This window comes from Lathyrus oleraceus, chromosome 5, assembly GCF_024323335.1.
Source record: "Lathyrus oleraceus cultivar Zhongwan6 chromosome 5, CAAS_Psat_ZW6_1.0, whole genome shotgun sequence".
Taxonomy (NCBI): domain Eukaryota; kingdom Viridiplantae; phylum Streptophyta; class Magnoliopsida; order Fabales; family Fabaceae; genus Lathyrus; species Lathyrus oleraceus.
The window spans coordinates 329,815,422-329,836,318 of NC_066583.1; the positions used below are offsets into that span (position 1 = coordinate 329,815,422).

A 20,897-nucleotide genomic window follows, 5' to 3' on the forward strand; every position below is an offset into this window, starting at 1 on the left:
GCAGTTTTCCAGATCTTACTCCAAACATGCATTTATTGGGATTGAGCCTCAACTTGAATTTCCTTAGCCTCTCAAAGATCTTCTCAAGGTTGACAAGATACTCCTCTTTGGTTTGTTATTTGACAACCATATCATCAACGTAGACCTCAATCTCTTTATGAATCATATCGTGAAAGAGTGTGACCGTGGCTCATTGGTAAGTTGCACCGAAATTCTTTAATTCAAAGGGAATAACCTTGTAGAATAAAGTTTCCCATGAGGTTATGAAAGTAGTCTTCTCCATGTCCTCTAGAGCCATTATGATTTGGTTGTAAACAGAGAAGCCATCCATAGAGGAGAAAATAGAGAATTGAGCAGTGTTGTCCACTAGCACATCGATGTGAGGTAGTGGGAAGTCGTATTTAGGAATTGCTCTATTCAAATCTCTATAATCTACACACATTCTTACTTTACCATCCTTTTTGGGTACAGGCACAATATTGGAATCCATTGGGGATAATTGGAAACTGCTAGGAAACCTGCACTGAGCTGTTTTTGTACCTCCTCGTTGATCTTCATAGCCATGTTAGGGCGATTCCTTCTTAGCTTTTGCTTTACGGGAGGGAAATCCTCTTTGAGGGGTAGACGGTGGACCATGATATCAGTATCGAGGCCTGACATGTCTTGGTAATACTATGCAAACACATCAATATAGTCTTGTAAGAGTTTGACCAACTTTGCCTTTACATCTTCTTGTAGAGATAAGCCTACTCTGACCTCTTTAGGTTCCTCACCTGTTCCAAAATTGACCACTGCTACTGATTCCTCGTGCGGTTGTATGACCTTCGACTCTTGCTTGAGTAGTCACACTAACTCTTCGGGGAGCTTGCAATATTCATCACAATCATCGTCAACGTGATTAATTGGATTGTCGAAGTTATATGGGACCATAGAAGAGTCATTATTGGTGGTAACTGAGGATAATCTACATGATTTAGGCTTCATCCCTTTATTTGTATGAAAGGAGAAAAAATGATTTGAAAAATTAAAAGATAAAGATATTGCCATTTTTTGATTAAGTGTAAAGATAAAATAAATGAAAGACAAGGATCACAAGTTTGAATGTGAAACATGGTGATTTCCATTAATTGATAATAAAAGTAAATTTGACAGAGGCCCTACAAATGATCCCCCCATGCCTTGGGCACGACATGGGTTCTTTGATTTTTAAAGGAAAACATAAAACAAGGAAATTACTTCTTTAACATTGTTACTTCGGGTAACTCAAAGACAGTCCAGTTGGTTGTTCCTCTTCCTTCGGTCTTCTTATAGATTAATCATTCCCATTCAACTTCACTATCTTCTTCTATAGCACTGATATAGCCATCTACAAGGTGCCCGACGCTTGAGAAGAAATCTGATAAGGGGAGCACTTGCCCCTTTATAGTCATTGGCGTTGGCTTCTTTAAGTCTGGGGAATTGTATCCCAATCCAGAGCGATCCTTGTTGACCGACAATTCTAGAATCCTTCCCCATCCTTCAGGGTGTCCATTTTTTATGATAGTCTAAGCATCTTTTAGGGAGGCCATCAGAAATTCTGCAATTTTCACTTACCCTATTGGGCCAACCATTTCAACATTGATAACCTCAAAGGATTGAAACAGGATTTCCTGTACCTTATCCCCTCCTTCCCTATACCAGAATGACGTCAAGTGACTAACCATGATGTATTCTTCGCCCTCCATCCACTACTAGCTTTTTGCTAACCAAAAACTTCAGCCTTTGATAGAGTATTGAATCAACTACCCCGGTCAAATGTATCCACGGTCGTCCAAGTAAACAATTATAGGTTGGATGTATGTCCATCATGAAGAAAGTGATGAACAAAGTTTGGGGTCTGATCTTGATGGGAAGATCCAGTTCACCAATTAATGTTCGCCTTAACCCATCAAACTCCCTTACCACTAGCTTGCTCGGCTTCATCACAAGTACCTCAATAGTCAATTTTGAAAGAGAACTCTTAGGAAGCACATTAAGAGATGATCCAGTATCCACTTAAACCCTTGACAGCATAGTGTCTACACATTCAATGGAGATATCAAGGCCTTTTTATGGTTCCTTCCCTTGGAGGGAAGTTCTTCATCACTAAAACCCAAGCTCATGCTTGTAGCTATATTATTGACCACTCCCTCAAATTGGCAGACAAAAATCTCTTGTGGCACGTGGGCGGCTTTCAGAAATTTGACCAGGGCATCATGATGTGCTTCAGAGCACATAAGCAAAGACAACATAGAGATTTTGGATGGAGTTCAGTTGAGTTGGTCAACCACTCTATAGTCATTTCTCCATATGATGCATAAGAATTCGTCTACCTTATTGGTAGGTAGAGAATCCTGCCTTTGCTGGGCATTCTCTATTTGTTTGCCTTTGTCTTGTGTTTAAGGGTCGTTATTGCCAACTGGGGGAGATGTGGGAGAAAATATTCTTCCGCTTCGGGTGACCCCACCGGTACCATCTATACTCACTATTGGTTCGTCAGACGTCATAGGCTTCTCTTTCATTCTTTGTCCATGGATATAGACTGCGGAGTCGTACACCCACGAGACTGCTTTTGTGTCGTTAAAGGAAAACAACGTTGGGACTGTTATCATCATAGGAGTAATGGGATTTATAGAGAGGGTCATCTGAGAGATATTATAGGGTATCTTCAAAGGTAGAACTTCATCATATGGTATCTCAAGAGTGGACACTTCTTCTTGGATGGACGATCTATCAACAAGATCCCTTGGCTTAATAGGTTTTATATGATGGACTTCAAAATTCCGCATTGTTATGGGTTAATCAAACATTGTTCACAAGTTATACTACAAATAGGAAATGCATTACTTTTTCATCAATACGTTCTTCATTTCGATGAGTGGAGTTTTCAACTCACTCACTGAGGTCAACATTTTCTTCCATTGTCCATCTCTACCATGTTCATGGTTGATTTGTTGTGAGGGGGCATCGTATTATTGTTTACATTCGTGTCGTTAGGCGCAAATTTAATTGCCTTGGAATCAATTAGATCATGCACCTTATATTTTAAGGCCTTACAGTTCTTGATGGAATGGTCGGGAGCGCTTGAATGGAACTCGCATCGGGCATTGACATCATAGCCTGAAGGAAGACTGATAACGAGAAATTTTATCATGTTTTTAGGCTTATATTGTATGTTATTCGTATTTATTTCAATATGTTTTATCATATTTTATTTCATTTTATTCATTTTGCAGTTGTTAGAGAGTTTCGGTACGGATTCGAAAGCAAATTGGAAAAGAAGCAAAAGAGTAAGATTCTGCCCATTTTGCCTAAGTGGCGTTCACCATGTGTATATGGAGTTCTCCATTGGCCTGCCAGCCACGTCATTTAATGGTCAAGGCAATGTTGTTCACCATTTCCCTAACGGCGTTCGCCATTATCATGCAGAACAAGTTCTACGCAAGTGGGTAGTTTTGTGCTGTTTTCTCCAACGTATTTTCCCTCCACTTTGCTTGTACAATCAAGGGAGGTTACAAGGATTCAAAACCTCTATAAATAAGACTCTTTGAGGTGTTTCATGATATCCAAGTTATGTAGAAGCTCTATCGAATTTGCTTCGTAGTCTTAGGCTTAAATTCACCAGTAAAAGTGACAATAACTCACATCGAGGGATTGTCACACCTGTTTTCTTGTAATTTTATTGTACTCTTGGATCAAGAACAAGCCTGCCGGCATTTTCGTTTCAATTCAAACTCTTCGTTTCTTTAATTTCAGGTTTTTACCGTTTTATTATTTATGCTTGTTATTGCTATTACTGTATTGTATGATATGTTAACTTTAAGTATAATTGCTTTAATCATGTTATTTCTGATTATAATTATGTCTTGATAAATTTGTCTGAGTTCGGCGTATGAGGATCGTCGTTACCGGCGGGACTCGGTAGAAATAATAAGCACGAAATTATGATTAAATTCTGTTATGGTTTTAGTTTCCAATTGTATGTTTCATTGTTTTGACACAATAGTGAAAAACAAATTAAGGTTCTAGCCGATAGCGCGAGAATGTGAGGAAGGAACTGGATAGTGGAAACTAGGCATCGATCCTAAAAATAGCGAGAGCGTTTTAGGCATCATTTAGGATCTAATTAGTTTTCAAAATATGCTTTCTAATTGAAATGGGCGAGTGAGAGAAAAATCTTGTGGTTAGGAGGTGTGATTTAATCAATAGCGCGAGAGTATGGGACGGAGTCTTTAAATCAATATTTTCTACATAACACAATAAAATTGTAATCCGTACCAGAATTCTACCTAATCCCTTAGGAACACAGAATCCATATTCCAGGCTCGTTTAATCATCATTTTCAAACCTCTAGATATTAACGTTTATATTTCCGTTCATATCCTTTTAAACTTTAGCCTTAGCTTTGCAATTGCAATGATAAATAACATTAGTTTGATTATTAGTCTTTGTGGGTTCGACAATCTTTTAAAACTATCCAATCAACTCTATACTTGCACTTATTATCCGACTGACACGTCCGTCGTAATCAAGTTTTTGGCATCGTTGTTGGGGACTAATTTAGTCAATATTGTGATTCCGTTGTTGCGCAGTATAGAATAAGGCAAATTTTATTTACCCTTCTAAATTGTCAATTGTATGCCAAGCACTCGCTCAAAAAGCGAAGAGCTAGAACAACCAGTTGACGAAGTCGAGCATTTTATTAATTTACAATGCCGAGTTCATTATTTCCGAATTAAGTACAATCTTCCTTTTCCAAAACAAAAATTAGAATCTAAACCAGTAATGGCTGAAGGACCACAAAACCGTCGTCTTAAGTATTATGTTGTTCCTTCACAGGAGGAACCACACAATAACATTGTTGCTCCTGCCATCATCGAAATGATTTCGAGTTGAAACCTCCGTTGTTATTAGTTGTTCAACAAAACCAATTTTCAGGTAGTCCTATAGACGATCCAAACTTACATTTGTCAGTGTTTGTGTAGTACGTAGACACAGTGAAAGCAAACGGTGTCAGTCCCGAAGCGATTAGACTATGTCTTTTCCCTTTTTCCTTAAGAGATATAGCTAGAGCTTGGATCCAGTCTCTACCTTCGAACTATGTGACCACATGGGACGAGTTGAAGAAAGTCTTTTTAGCTCGATATTTCCCACCAAGCAAGACGGCTATGCTAAGAGCTCAAATCAACGGATTTAAGCAAAAAGATAATGAATCTCTTTTCGACCATTGGGAAAGATACAAGGACATGATGAGACTTTGTCCACACCATGGACTTGAGTAATGCCTAATTATCCATACTTTCTACAATGGTCTTTTGTACAACACTAAAGTGAATTTGAGCACTGTAGCTGGCGATGCTTTAATGGACAAACCTTATGATGAAGCCTATGAACTCATCGAGAACATGGCTCAAAATCATTTCCAATGGCGAGGTTATCGTGCCGCTGTAAAAAAACCAACTACGAAAGGAGGAATGTACGAAGTTAATGGCATAGACCGCGTCAATGCTAAAGTGGGTGCACTTACTCAAAATATCGAAAGCTTAGCCATAACACCAGCAGCTACTGTAGTTGCTATAACACCAAACTGTGAATTGTCAAGAACCCCTGGGCACACTAATTCTGATTGTTAGTTATTGGCTGGTATTCCTACCGAACAAGTAAATTACGCTCAAGGAAACCCATATTCCAACACTTACAATCCTGACTGAAGAAATCATCTGAACTTTTCTTATAAAAATAATAATGCTTTATTTCCTCCAAACCCAACACCTGTTATTCCACCTGGTTATCAGAAAGGAGCCTCTGCTGCTCCACAAGCACCTCGAAAGTCAAATCTAGAGATCATGATGGAAAACTTTATGAATGCTCAAGCTCAACAGAATAAGGATTTCACAAATTAAAATGCTCATACTAGCGAACTGATGAAGCAAATGTCAAGTAAGCTTGATGTTATGGCTATCCATAATAAAATGTTGGAAACCCAAAATTCCCAAGTAGCCCAACAACAAGCACCAATAGCAGCCCTAGCTGGAGAATTTCCTGGTCAACCACAACCAAACCCAAAAGGTCATGCTAATGCTATCACATTGTGAAATGGGACATAATTAGATGAACCAGTTGACCCAAGACTCAAAATCCAACCATGTATCAAAACTCTGGTAAAGGAATTGAAAAGGTAAACGAACCAACCAATGATGGAAAGGAAGACAAAAACGGAGAAGCAGAAGAAAAGAAACACCTTATGTGTCTATTCCACCATACAAACCAACAATACCTTATCCTCAAATACTTTCTAAGTCCAAAAATGAAGGACAACTTAAGAAATTCATAGAATTTCTGAAGCAACTTAATATCACTATACCATTCACAGAAGACATTATGCAAATGCCTTCATATGCTAAATTCCTTAAAGAAATCTTATCTAATAAGAAAAAGCTTGAGGATAATGAAACAATTATGCTTACTACTGAATGTAGCGCTATTATTCAAAATAACATGCCTCCTAAGCTGAAATACCCAGGTAGTTTTTCCATACCATGTGTAATCGGAAAGTTTATCATAGACAAAGCCTTGTGAGACTTAGGAGCCAGTGTTAGTTTAATGCCTTTATCCACATGCAAGAAACTCAATTTAGGATAACTAAGATCAACGAAGATGTCTCTACAACTAGTTGACCGTTCTGTTAAATTTCCAATAGGTATGCTAGAGAACATTCACGTTCGTATAGGTCAATTATATATTCCCACAGACTTTGTAATAATGGATATAAAGGAGGATTCCCACATTCCTGTTATTTTAGGAATACCCTTTTTAGCCACAGATGGAGCCATCATAGATGTCAAGAAAGGAAAGCTAACTTTCGAAGTTGGGGAAGAAAAAGTCGAATTTATTTTAGCTCAATTCTTACAGGCGCCGACTATAGAAGATTCATGTTGTCTCTTAGACGTCATCGACGAATGTGTGAAAGAAATGAAGAGGGAACCATCTAAGTATACTGAAGTACTAAAGATTTCAGCGCCTCCTATATTCAAAGACGATAATTGGCATGAGCCATACGTAGATGACAGTCTGAGGAAATGTTTAACACTAACATCCAATGCAATGCCATGCCCAAAGAAACCTTATGTAGAACTTAAAATACTACCCAAATACCCGAGGTATGAATTCCTAGACACTGAGCTTGAACGACCAATAATAGTCAACTCTGACTTAGGACAGATAGAAACCGAAAAATTACTTCATGTCTTAAGAAAGTATCCAACAACTTTAGGCTATAACATCTTAGACCTAAAAGGAATAAGTCTCTCTATATGTATGCATCACATTATGCTAGAGGAGGATTGTAAAACCTCTAGAGAACATCAGAGAAAAGTAAATCCTATCTTGAGTGATATAGTAAAAAAGGAGATACAAAAGCTTTTAGAAGCAGGAATTATATACCCGATATCTGACAGTAATTGGGTCAGCCTAGTACATGTCATGCCAAAAAAGGGAGGTGTTACGATTGTCAGTAATGAAAAGGGTGAATCCATAGCTAAATGAATTCAAACCGGATGGAGGATGTGCATAGACTATAGAAAACTAAATAAAGCCACTCGTAAAGATCATTTTCACTGCCTTTCATCGACTAAATGCTTGAACGACTGGCTAAACATTCTCATTTCTGTTATTTAGACGGATACTCAGGATTCTTCTGAATTCCTATTCATCCAGATGAACAAGAAAATACTATTTTCACTTGTCCTTATGGTATGTTCGCTTATTGACGAATGTCGTTTGGACTATTTAACGCTCCTGCAACATTTCAGAGATGTATGATGTCAGTCTTTGCTGATTTTATAGACGACATAATGGAAGTGTTTATGGACGAATTCTCTGTTTGTGGGCAAAATTTTGAAGGGTGTCTTTCGAACCTAGAAATGGTACTTGAAAGATGCATTAAAGTCAATCTCGTATTAAATTGGCAAAAATGTCATTTCATGGTCCGACAAGGAATCATACTTGGACATGTTGTATTCGACCGAGGAATTGAAGTGGATAAAGAAAAACTAGAAATTATAGAGAATATTAAACCTCCGAAAATCGTTAGAGAAATTCGGAGTTTCTTAGGACACGCCGGCTTCTACCGACGATTCATTAAAGATTTCTCTGAAATAACCAAACCACTAACATGCTTACTAATTAAATATGTTGAATTCATATTTGATGAAGACTACTTAAAAGTGTTTGAACATCTTTAAAATTCTCTTATTACAACACCTATTATGCAACCACCTGATTGGAGTAAACCATTTGAAATAATGTGTGGTGCTAGTGACTATGCCATTGGCGTTGTCTTAGGATAAAGAAAGGATAAAAAGCTTCATGCGATTTAATATACAAGTAGAACCTTAGACAACGCACAGATGAACTACGCCACCATAGAAAAGGAACTCATGGCTGTTGTGTTCGCTTTGGATAAACTTTGTTCCTACTTAGTGGGAGCAAAGATAATTGTCTATACCGACCACGCCGCAATTAAGTATCTGTTAAGTAAGAAGGATGTTAAACCAAGACTTTTAAGATGGATTATGCTTTTACAAGAATTCGATTTAGAGATTAAGGATAACAAAGGCACTAAAAACGTGGTAGCATATCATCTCTCTAGGATTGAGGGCCTAAAACCCGAACAAGTGACCATCAATGACAATTTCCCCTACTATTAACTTGTACCCTAGTTAGAAAGTGAAAGTGAAACAGTCGAATGTTCTTTGATGTATAATGACGTAGAAACTAATGAAGTTGTGGAATCAATTTGCACCAAAACCACGCTGCCATGGTATGATGACTTTGTCAACTACTTAACAGCTGGAGTACTTCCACTAGACTTAACTTACCAGCAAAAGAAGAAATTCTTCCAGGATCTTAAACATTACTATTGGGATGAACCCTTACTCTTCAAAAGGGGCTCCGATGGTATTTTCCGTCGATGTGTCCCTGAATTTGAAGTAAATGATATCATATCTCATTTCCACTATGCATCCTATAGAGGGCATGCAAGTACCTCAAAGACTTGTGAGAAGATCTTACAATCTGGTCTCTTTTGGCCTAACCTTTGGAAAAATCTCCATTTAAACTAGTTTATGGTAAATCATGTCACCTGCCTGTAGAACTCGAGCATAAAGCTTATTGGGTCGTTAAGACCCTAAACATGAATTACACAGACGTAGGAGGGAAAAGAATCTTAGATATCCATGAACTAGAAGAACTTAGATTAGATGCCTATGAAAATGCCCGAATTTACAAGGAAAGAACAAAATGGTAGCATGATAGACGAATAACATTTAATTCTCGACTTAAATGATTTCCAGGAAAACTTCGTTCTAGATGGTCTGACCCTTTTGAGGTCATAAGCGTCTTCCGAAGCGGAGCTATAGAAATAAGAGGTAAATCCAATGAGACATTCATCGTAAATGGGCAGCGACTTAAGAATTACCAAAGTATAGAAAACAAGGATTTATGCATGAGTTATAAATTAGAAGAGTTTCCCACTCTTTCGAAAGAATAACCCCATTCTGATTTTTGTCGAGTTGCTGACATTAAATGAAGCACTACGTGGGAGGAAATCCACGATCTTAAGTTTTTATTTTCACTACTTATAGTTATTACTACTATATTTTATTTTTATTTTTATTTTTACTTTTATTCTTATTTTTTTCTTATTATTATTACGATTATTATCTCTTTTAGCACTACTTGCGTTTCAACTAACTAATAACATAATATTTGTCTACTTTCAGGCTAACGTAGCTTAGGATAGGATACTAACTTAGGAGAATGCAACATGTTGATGACATGGAGGTTGTCTTTAGGAATGAAGCTCAAAGGAGACGTTTCGAAATTTTAGCTGAGAGAGATATGGCATTATCTATTATCCTGATGGACTCACCATGACCACCTTAGGAATTTGAGAAAGTGTGATGTAGCTTCTTGACCAGATAGGCTGGGACAGCTTTACTGTGAGGAAGAGGTTTAGCCCATATTGTATGCTTACCCTTCAGTTTCTCAGTTCCCTTTACTATGATCCTAACAGAGGACTTGGATTTGGGATAAGCTTGGCTACCTTTAGACTATTTGGGACCAAATACCATTTCACCCATCATGAGATGGTTGACCTTTTAGGATTTCCTAATGGCCCAGATATTTTACAATGACTATAGATGATGCCTTTACCAACCTTGACCTTGACTATTTCTGGGGAACCATAGCCGGAAACTATAACCCTGAGCCACCCACAATGTTTTTTGAAAACATTTGCAAGCCTGCTATCCGCTACTTCCACAAAATCCTAGCCCACACTCATTTTGGTAAGGAAGAAAATATTACCTCCGTCTCTAGAGATGAGTTGTTCATCATGTACTGTGCCTTCCAAGATAGACCCATGAATGCTGCTACTTTCATGTTAGCAAACGGAATTGCCCGAGAGACCCAAGGTACTATTCTCATTGAAGGGTTAGTCACTATGATTGTTGATTTCATTTGCCTAAGATACCCACTTAACCGCATACATGCCTTTGGAGTTATCCTTCCCATGCACCTTAACTTTTGCTTTAACCGTGGCATCATGGCTAATTTAGAACTTACTGAATTTGAGCTATTAATTAACAACCAAGTGGTCCTTAACTTTACACTATCTAACCATGAGAAAACAAATGTTTACAACCACGATAATTGGTTGTATAATTCGGAGGGTCAAAGTGAGTCCCCCACACCACCTGACAGTCCTTAGCCTTATGAAAACCGAAATTCCAATCTCCCTAATGTTGTTTTACACGTCTCTGGTGCTCATTGTATTGATCCTCTCATTGATTTTGACACCGCTATCCATGCTCTACAGTGTGAAGTTGATTTTCTTAGAGGAGGACTTACTTCTCTTCGAGTTGATCTCCTCGACTACATGTTCCAGCAAGTTTATTCCTTGTGACGTTCCTCTGAGCTTAATATTACACACCATGATAGCTAGTATTGTTGATTGTACCATTGTTTCCCTACTTTATAGCTTAGACTGTTTATTATTCGTCCGTATTTTCTCTTTGTTGTTCACTTTTAGTTTATGTTTACTTTACCGTCGAAATATCGACGAGAACATATGTTACTACTATTTAAATTAATGTAATTTCCCTTCCAGTTGTTTATTTTTATTTTTATATTGTAAATCCCTTTAATTTCGTTCATTTTATGTTTCCAATTAAGGCCTTATGCAAAAATTATTTCAACTAGTAGTAGTATGACCTTAAAGGCATAAGACTGTAAGACCCCGAAATTTGACCCTAAGATCCCTCATGCATTTTCATCATAAGCATAAGCATTGAGATCATGTCTTGGCATCCTCCTTACCCCTCTTTCATTGGGTTTATTTTGGGAGACATCACCAAGTACTTTGTGATTATATCATACTTATATTTTATCATTTCACTAACTAAAATACCAAAAATATGTCTTTGCATCTATCTAACTCTTTTGTAGGTAGGGCATGATCTTATTGATTCATTGATCACATCTAGGGTTTGAGACCCTCATGAACAAAGAGCACAACCAAGAATTGATTCAATAATGGTTATGAACATCATATATGAGTCCCAATGATCTCCACATGTTATATTGATCAAGATTTCTTCAAGAGTTTGAGGATGGTTTGCCTTGGAACCCCTAGTTTGACTGGGTATCTTGAGTAACTTCTTCAACAAGCTATCTCACCAATTGATCAAATTTCTAAATGGAAACTTCAAATTTCATCATCTTGTGCATATATGATCTACCATGAGCCAAGAAAGTCAAGAGAATGGGAAATTAGCAAGTTGGTTGATGGTGGTTGGCCAGATGAATTCATCTGATCAAAACCGGGTCTCCCTAGACCCTATCTCCTACAATTTTAATCATATGAAAATTATTCAAAGAGAAAACTTACTCTAAATGACATTCCAAACAACTTTCATGTTTGTACCTAGAGCTATTTTTGCTTGGAAAGTCATTTTCCATGTTGAAACACTATAGGTCATTTTGTCTAAACCCTAATTTGAAAGTCAATTTCCCAAGGCCATAATTTGCTCAATTTTTATAAGATGAAAGATTTACAAGTTGCAAAATAAAATTCAATGTGTCTAATTCAACTTTTATGTTTGGAGTGGAAACTAATTCAACTTTTTTGAGCATGTGATATGAGGTTACATTATAGGTCACTTTTGACCTATACCATTGATCAAGTGATTCTTCCAAACTTCAAAAATGCATAACTCTATCATTTCAAATCCAAATGACATGAAATTGGTGACCATTTTAAGGTCTTTGAGAGAGCTACAACTTTGATGAATACGCTTTTATCATTTGAAGCTCCTATAAAAAGTTAATAAAGGTGGAATATTGAGACATATGGCTTGACACTTAGAAAATTTTTGATATGTCAAATTTTTCCAACCTTCCACCTCAAATTTCTCCAAGTTCCAAGTTCCAAATAAAAAAGTGTTGAACATCAAATTTGTTCCTCTTGATCTCACCTTTCCAAAGAGCTCAAATTCATTCATTTTGGATGGGAAATGCATAGGTTGCACATGGCTTAAACAGGCTGATATCATTTGGCATGGATCCAACTTCAAGCATCAATGTTCAGTTGCCTTGCAATCCAATAAATCTTCAAAGCATTTGATCTTTAATTTGGACCTTCAAACCATCATTTCATGGGCCTATGCACGCTCATGCAACATGGCATCATCATTTGCCAATTTTGGAAAGTGGAAGTGAGTGTGCAAATATCACTTGATTCACCTATAAATAAAGCTCAATTTGCTCAGAATTAACACACACATTGCGCCAGCTTTGATCCCCCATTGAAAACCCTTCACTCATAGGATAAACTTGATAAATTCATTTAAATTTGAGCTTGAATCCCCACTGTTTTGGAACTCAATTCTCCAGGAATCCATTGCTTCTAAACCTTTCCATTCCTCTCCTGCAAGCAATTAAAGTGAGTCCAAGTGCAAGCAAGCTCAAGATCCATCAAGTTCAGACCTCCATTGAAGGTAATTTGCAGAAATTTTAAACTCTTCGATTCTCTCAATTTATTGCTCAATTCCATTGGTTCTTTGGTTGTATGAAGTCCTACCAATGTAGGCAAGAAGATTGAGTTGCTTTAAGGCCAAATCGAAGCAACTCAGTTCATGTACCTCATTTTTCAATTCCACATATCTCTTAATATATTTGAAATTGGAGTAATTGGAGGTTAGATTCGAGCTCAGTGCCATTTTCTCTTTAAGATCATGTCCTTGTTTCTTTTTTTGGTGATGGTTCATCTTGACCAGTCCGGTGAGTGCCACCGGAGAAGATGACCGGAGCTCTGGCTCCGGCGATGATCTAGACAATCTCTGAACCATATGATACATCCTCCACGTTTTAATCTTGATCGTCCCTTGTGATTACCATCTGTGCCACACGGTTGACTAAGACATATGTGGAACGCACGTTTTGGATCATCAGATTTGCCACCTCAATTAATGAGGGAGATCTGATGGTCCACGTATTTTTGAATTTCTGATATTTTGTTTTAATTGCATTTTCTTCAATAATTCATATTAAATTCAATATTGATCCAAAAAATATGGGACTTTCACCAAAAAAATTCAAATATTTTTCTCTTTCATATTCTGAATTAAAATTATTTTTTGGATCATTATTAATATTTTTCATGAATTAATTGATTTTGCATTTGTTTTTAATTGCTTAAAAGTATTTTTAAGTGTCCAAATATTATGAAATTTTTTCTCCAAGGTCCTTTGACCTTGTTTGACCTATGATAAATCTCATGGCCATTTCTTTGGTGTTTTGATGAGATTTTAGGATTTGAACAAAACATATTTGATTTTAATGCATTATTTTTTTATTTTTAATTGAATAAATGACATTTAAATTGTGTTGACCATTTGTATTGACTTAATTGAGTTTGATTGTTTGTTGTTGGGACTTGGCCAAGGTTGATTTGACTTTGTCAAGTTAATATCATTAGATTTAGGGGATTGATGGAATGTACATTCCATCTCCCAAAATGAATGAATGATATTAATTTGGTAAAAGTCCTCCTTTGACCAATTTGTGATCTCATTCATCCCTTTTCCTCTTCATCTAATTCCCCTTCTTCATCCATTCATTTCCATTTGACCAATGACATCTCAAATTCCTAATGCTAGTTGATTGAAAAATTAACATGAGTATGGATGAGATTAGGCCACACCTTTTGCATATTTTTTATGTGTGGTATGTTTCATGAGCATAGTTCATAATATTATGTCTCCAACATATATTAACACCAAAAGTCTATTTCCCGACCTCATGAAGATCTCTCTAAAGTTCATCTGCAACATGACCATTGTGAAGTTGTTATTTTGAACCCCTGACTTGTGGAATTCATCTGTTATATGGGCTATTTCTGAAGAAGATCATGAAGTGGATAAGCTTGGATGAGGCCATATTTATTTGATGCCTTGCTCTTAAAGATAATATAATTGTGCATTTGTGTGTTGCTTGATACTAAAAGTCCAAGGGAATTCTGGGTTTCTATTGACATTTTTGTCTATTGGATTGCTACCCATTTGGTCAGATCTTTTCAACTCTAAACTTTTAAATTTTATACATAGGGTAGTCTCTTCATCTTCTCCCCATTTCTTTAATTTCAAAATCTCTCCCTCCATTTTCAAAATCTTCTTTGTGTGAACTATTTTTGTTCTAAACTTTGACCATTTTTACAAAAAAGATAGAAACTTTGGCCTTATGTCATTGTATTTTTCAAACTTGTTTTCTTAAATCAAACTTGTAAAGAAACTTAACCATACTTGACTTAAACTTTCAAAAAGCCAAAAAGAACTAACCCATACAAACCATTTTAGGCCTTTGTTCCTTTCAAATTTAAATTTTGTTAAAATCAATGCACTCATTTTGAAGTTTATAGCACGAACTACGAGGTTTTGTTCCCTCATTTTTATGTTGGTATGTAGGCACAAGACCGAAGGTCTTGTCAAACACAAAAATATAATCAATGAATTATTTTCTCATCCCCCCATTCTATTTGTTTGTAAACATCACTTTATATAAAATACATATGCACACAAAAAGGGCTCCCTAGGAGTACCTAGGACACTTTGGGTGCTAACACCTTCCCTCTGTGTAACCAACCCCCTTACCTGTGATCTCTGATTTTTATTAGTTTTTATTTGAAAAATTCTTACTATTTGGGTTTTGTTCGTACTTTTTCCCTTTTCCCTTGGAAACAATAAAAATACGGTGGTGACTCTTGTTAATTGATCTCTAGCTTGTCAATAGCTTGATGATCATGAATTTCACGCTACGAAGACTTCCCTATTTTTAAGCCAAATTTCCAAAATTGTGTATTATAGGCACTTGGCATTCGCCATTATGCTAATGGCGTTCGCCATTCACCTCTTTTTAAAATCCCTACATTTTAGGCATATGGCGTTCTATATATACCTAATGGCATTCACTATATCAGGAAAACAGAAGGTTTTCCATTTTTTCATTTCCCTCCTGCGTGAATTCCAAAAATTCCTCATTCAAATCTCTTAACTTCCTACTCTAACCATAATTTATTCCTATTCCTCAACCCCTAACCATTCAACTTCCTTCCAATCATTATAAAACATATTACAATCTTTTTCTCATCTCAAATCCATATTTCCTCATTCTTCCCTCTTCACAATCTCCATACCCCTTTCTTTACAACTTTCTCATTCTCATTCATTCATCATGCCTCCTAGAATAGCAAGGCCAAGAAGAGAGATTGATTACATGGGTATCACTTTCGTAGAGGGTATCATAGGCGAGAATCAAAGGAGCAGTTATCACAAGCTCTTCAAGAGGAATGCCTTAGCAATAAGGTATCCCGATAACATTACTCTTCGTGATTTATGATTAACCGGCAATGTTAATTGGATGCTTAGAAACCTAGGTATGTCCTACTTTTGCTCTTTAACTAGTCCTACAAACATTAGGTTTACCTATGCGTTTCTGAGTTCTTTTAGATATGCCATCCTCGTAGGAGGTTCACTCACCATAGGCACTATCTATTTTAGAATGTTCAATAGAGACTACACCTTTAGCCAAGACCATATGGCCAATATATTTTCATTCCCTCATGGAGATGAATATTCTTACCAAGCTCCTCTAGAGAGCGGATGGGAAGCTAGTGCTCTTGACTTTTGGAGGCAACTAACAGGAAAAACCCCCCACTGACTGGGAAGGTCTTAAAGCCACTTCTATCAAGAACCCAGCCATTAGGTACTTGCACCGCATTTTGGCCAGCGCTATCTTTGGTCGGGAAAACACTGGGAACATAAATTCTAGGGATCTTTTTCTCATTTTGTGTGCACTATCTGCGACTAAAGTTAACCTAACACATTTCTTATTAGCACACCTCTAGTCTACTAGTGTTAGGATAAGAGGTCCTATGTGTCTTGGAGGGCTGTTTACATCCATATCCCTTGCATTAGACTTAAGCACAGAGTTGGATACACTTGAGCCATTAGAGACTCCTTTTGCAGACCTTGATTACTGTCGTAGCATGCGCCTTATTAAGAATAAACCAAACGACAAATATTATCTGATGATTAGTAACAAAGAGGTGAGGGGAGTCACTTTACCTGGCGCCGTATGCATTAACGTGCGATTGAGCGCTAACTGGATTTTTGATGCTAATTCCCTTAACCATGATGGTACTGTCAGGCCTGATCGCATGGAGCAAGATGCTCCCCAGAGTGGCACCCATGTGCATTCACACACTACACATGCTTTTCCTGACTCCTTTGCAGGTATCTCATCCAGATATCAGCCCCGTGAGGAGTATGACAACAACGCCATGAGGATAGCTCTTGATGACATCCTAAGTGAGCTTAGACATTAGAATAATGTAGATGCTGACCGTGACGTGCTACTTAGGCGTATTCAGAGACATCAGGAGGAGATGCGGGTCACCATTGATCAAATCAGAGAGACTCATCTTGACTTTGTCGAGCAGACCGAGCTCAACATGAGTGACCTCACCGAGCAGATGGACGGAGTGCGCATGGAAGTATCAGACATGCAGGAGTATATGAAGCACATACCTCGCCCTATGTACGATAGAGGCGGTGTTAGACGTCGCAGAGGTCGTGGTCGACATCATTGAGTCTCCTACCAGGTTTTATCTACTCCTTTTTCCGCCTTGCACTGAAACATTGGGGACAATGTTTGGTTTAAGTGTGGGGGAGGAGCTTTCCCGCTTTATTTTACTTTATTTTGTATTTTTACTGTTTTTCTAGTTATTTTCTTAGTTTATTTTAGTTTAAGTTGTTTTTCTTTTCTGTTTATCTTTGATCGAGTCATACATGTGTTGTTGAGTCATATTACATGATATTCTTTTCTCTTGTTGATAAAATTCCCTTAGATTTGACCCCTAATAAAAAATTGTCCTGATTCAATGGCATGACACCTCGAGAGTATAGGTTGTTTCTCATTCTTAGACTTTGTTAAATAGACTTGGGAAAGTTTCAATAATATCAGTACCGTCCTAACACCTTGAACTCCCTAAGTATGCGACATCGATTTGAATAACCATTATTCCAACACCTTAATTTCTTAGTTTTTGAAGTAGCCTCTTAAGTAGTTTATTTAAGTAGTCAGCACCATCTTAAGTACACATTGAGTAAGGAAGCCAATGCAAATAAGTGTATGGTCTCAGGCTAAAAGCGGAAAAAAATCTGTGATAAGATATGTCTCTTCTAAAATATATGATCCTCACCCGATCATTCATCCCAACAGTACAAACTCTTAAAAATTCAGTTGATGCTTAAGCAAATTTGCTAAGTAAGTGCGGAAAAAATATATGAAAGCGAGACCATAGGCACTAACAGGTTCGCATACCATGAATGTTTACAGATAACGGGCTTAATGTGATTGCGCTAGAATGAAAGAGAGGTGAAAAATAAAAAAGAGTGTAGGTCGAGTCATAATGGCATGATTTGGATTGGTTTTGCATGGGGGAGTTTTTGTCCGTGTAATGCGAATATGTGTCATTACAGTATCCTTATTGTCGATATCTAGTACCTATCTATTTAGCACTAGCGTAGCAACCTCTTACATTTTAGATTTTTGTCGTGCTTATGTCTCAGATGTTGTACTTAATTGTTTTTCATTTGCGTTGGGTGATTGCTTGAGGACAAGCAACAGTCTCATTATGGGGGAGTTTGATAACGAGAAATTGTATCATGTTTTTAGGCTTATATCGCATGTTATTCGTATTTATTACAACATGTTTTATCACCTTTTAGTTCATTTTTATTCGTTTTGCAATTGTTAGCGAGTTTCAGTGCAAATTCGAAAGCAAATCGGAAAAGGAGCAAAAGAATAGCAAAAGAGCAAGATTCTGCCCATTCTGCCCAAATGGTGTTCTCCATGCGTATATGACATTCTCCATTGACCTACCTGTCACGTCATTTAATGATCAAGACATTTATGTTCTCCATTACCCTAATGGCGTTCACCATTATCATGCAGAAGCAATTCTGCGCAAGTGGGCAATTTTGTGCAGTTTTTTCCAACCTATTTTCCCTCCACTTTGCTTGCACGATCAATGGAGGTTACAAGGATGCAAAACCTCTATAAATAGGACTCTTAGAGGTGTCTCATGATATCCAACTTCTGCGGAAGCTCTGCCGAATTTGCTTCGTAGTCTTAGGCATAAATTCACCTATAAAAGTGACAATAATTCACATCGAGAGATTGTCACACCTATTTTCTTGTAATTTTCATTGTACTCTTGGATCAAGAACAAGCCTGTTGGGATTTTCGTTTCAATTCAAAGTCTTCGTTTCTTTAATTTCATGTTTTTACGTTGTATTATTTATGCTTGTTATTTCTATTACTATATTGTATAATATGTTAGTTTTAAGGATAATTGCTTTAATCATGTTATTTCTGAATATAATTATGTCTTGCTAAATTTGTTTGAGTTCGGCGTATGAGGACCGTCGTTACCGACGAGACTCGTTAGAAATAATATGCGCGAAATTATGATTAAATTCTGCTTTGGTTTTATTTCCCAATTGTATGTTTCATTGTTTTGACACGAGAGTGAAGAACAACCTAAGGTTCTAGCCGATAGCGCGTGAGTGTGAGGAAGGAACCAGATAGTGGAAATTAGGCATCAATCCTAAAAATAGCGAGAGCACTTTAGGCATCATTTAGGATCTAATTGGTTTTCAAAATATGCTTTCTAATTGAAACGGGCGAGTGAGAGAAAAATCTTGTGGTTAGGAGGTGTGGTTTTAGTCAATGGCGCGAGAGTGTGAGATAGAGTCTTTAAATCAATATTTTCTACAGAATGTAATAAATTCGTAATTCGTACCAGAATTCTACCTAATCCCTTAGGAACACGGAATCCATATTTCGGGCTCGTTTTATCATCATTTTCAAACCTCTGGCTATTAGCGTTTATATTTCTATTCATATCATTTTAAACTTTATGCTTAGCTTTGCAATTGCAACAATAGATAACATTAGTTTGATTATTAGTCTCTATCGGTTTGACAATCTTTGAAAACTACCTAATAAACTGTATACTTGCAGTTATTATCTGACGGACACGTCCGTCGCGATCGAAGACCCACTGGAGGTGGCCCTAACTCCCTTAACTGAACTAATGATCCTTTCAACAAGTATGGTAGTATGTGAATATATGACATTGGGACCAGATCTAACCTTCTCTCAGGACACCTTTGTCTTTGTTGCTGATGTTGCTAATAACGTGGTTATTATTGTTATTGAGGTTGATAGCGTTGTTGTTGTTGCTGAGGTTGTTGAATTGGAATTCTGAATGGTTGTTATTGTTGTTGTTGGACTGCCACTATGGTGGCCACTTGCTGATATGGGACACGGTATGTTGGGGTTCTTTCTCTGATTACTGCAGTTGCATTCGTTTCTCCTTCCCTTTTCTTTCCATACGCGACAAAGGGTGTCTTTAAGACACCAGAGGTGCTTGCGGAATTCTGAATCTTCCCCATCTTTATGATATTTTCAATTCTTTCGTCGGTCATGTACGGGGTATTCGTTACCTTTAGATTTATTGACTAAATCAAAAGTAAATCATACAATTCGAGTCGCCACCGCACTTCTATTTATCCAAAGGAAAGGTTAGAAAGCGAACAAAAACCAGGTAAGAAGTTTTATCAAATCAAAAAATAATAAAAATGTCAGAGATCTGGGTAAGGGGGTTGGTTATGCAATGAGGAGGTTTTAAGCATCCAAAACATCCTTAGTACTATAAAGGAGCCCTTTTTGCAAATGTGTGTTGTAGGTTGGTATTTTTGAAAATATTTGTGCAAACAAGCTTGGGGAGATGAGAAGAGAATATACATTATATTTACAATTTTGTTGTTTGAATGGATAAACTCATTGCCTACGTACCATCACAAAGGTAGGATCAAAACCTCGTAGTTCGGGGTAAAAATATCAAAATATGGGTGAATTGATTTGATCAAAAGCCTCAAGGTCTTTTGTTATCAAAGGGAGAAAACTCAACCTAAACCAACAATCCACCATGTGAGGATAGCTTCAACATACTAGTGAAGGATCCACCCTATAATAAGTATGGAAGACTTATAGTCCAATCACTAAGAATTAGGTGAGGTTTACATCAACCACTATGATAACTCAAACCTATGGCTAATGTTTATGAGATTTTTTTTTTTAACCAAAGGTGGCCATTGGAACCACAAAAATCAGTTGAAGTGAGTTGTATTTACAAATTAGAAGTATTCACAAACTGAAGTCAAAGTTGACTTAAGATTCTATTCAAAATAAGT

At 37.1% G+C, this 20,897-nt stretch overlaps 1 non-coding gene across 1 annotated transcript; it reads right to left on the minus strand.

Annotated features, from left to right (window-relative positions):
- Positions 1–5,186: 5,186 nt before the first annotated feature.
- On the minus strand, positions 5,187–5,293 carry LOC127089697 (small nucleolar RNA R71). The gene has a single exon (XR_007791255.1). It is a non-coding gene; the product is annotated as a small nucleolar RNA R71 (small nucleolar RNA).
- Positions 5,294–20,897: the final 15,604 nt, after the last annotated feature.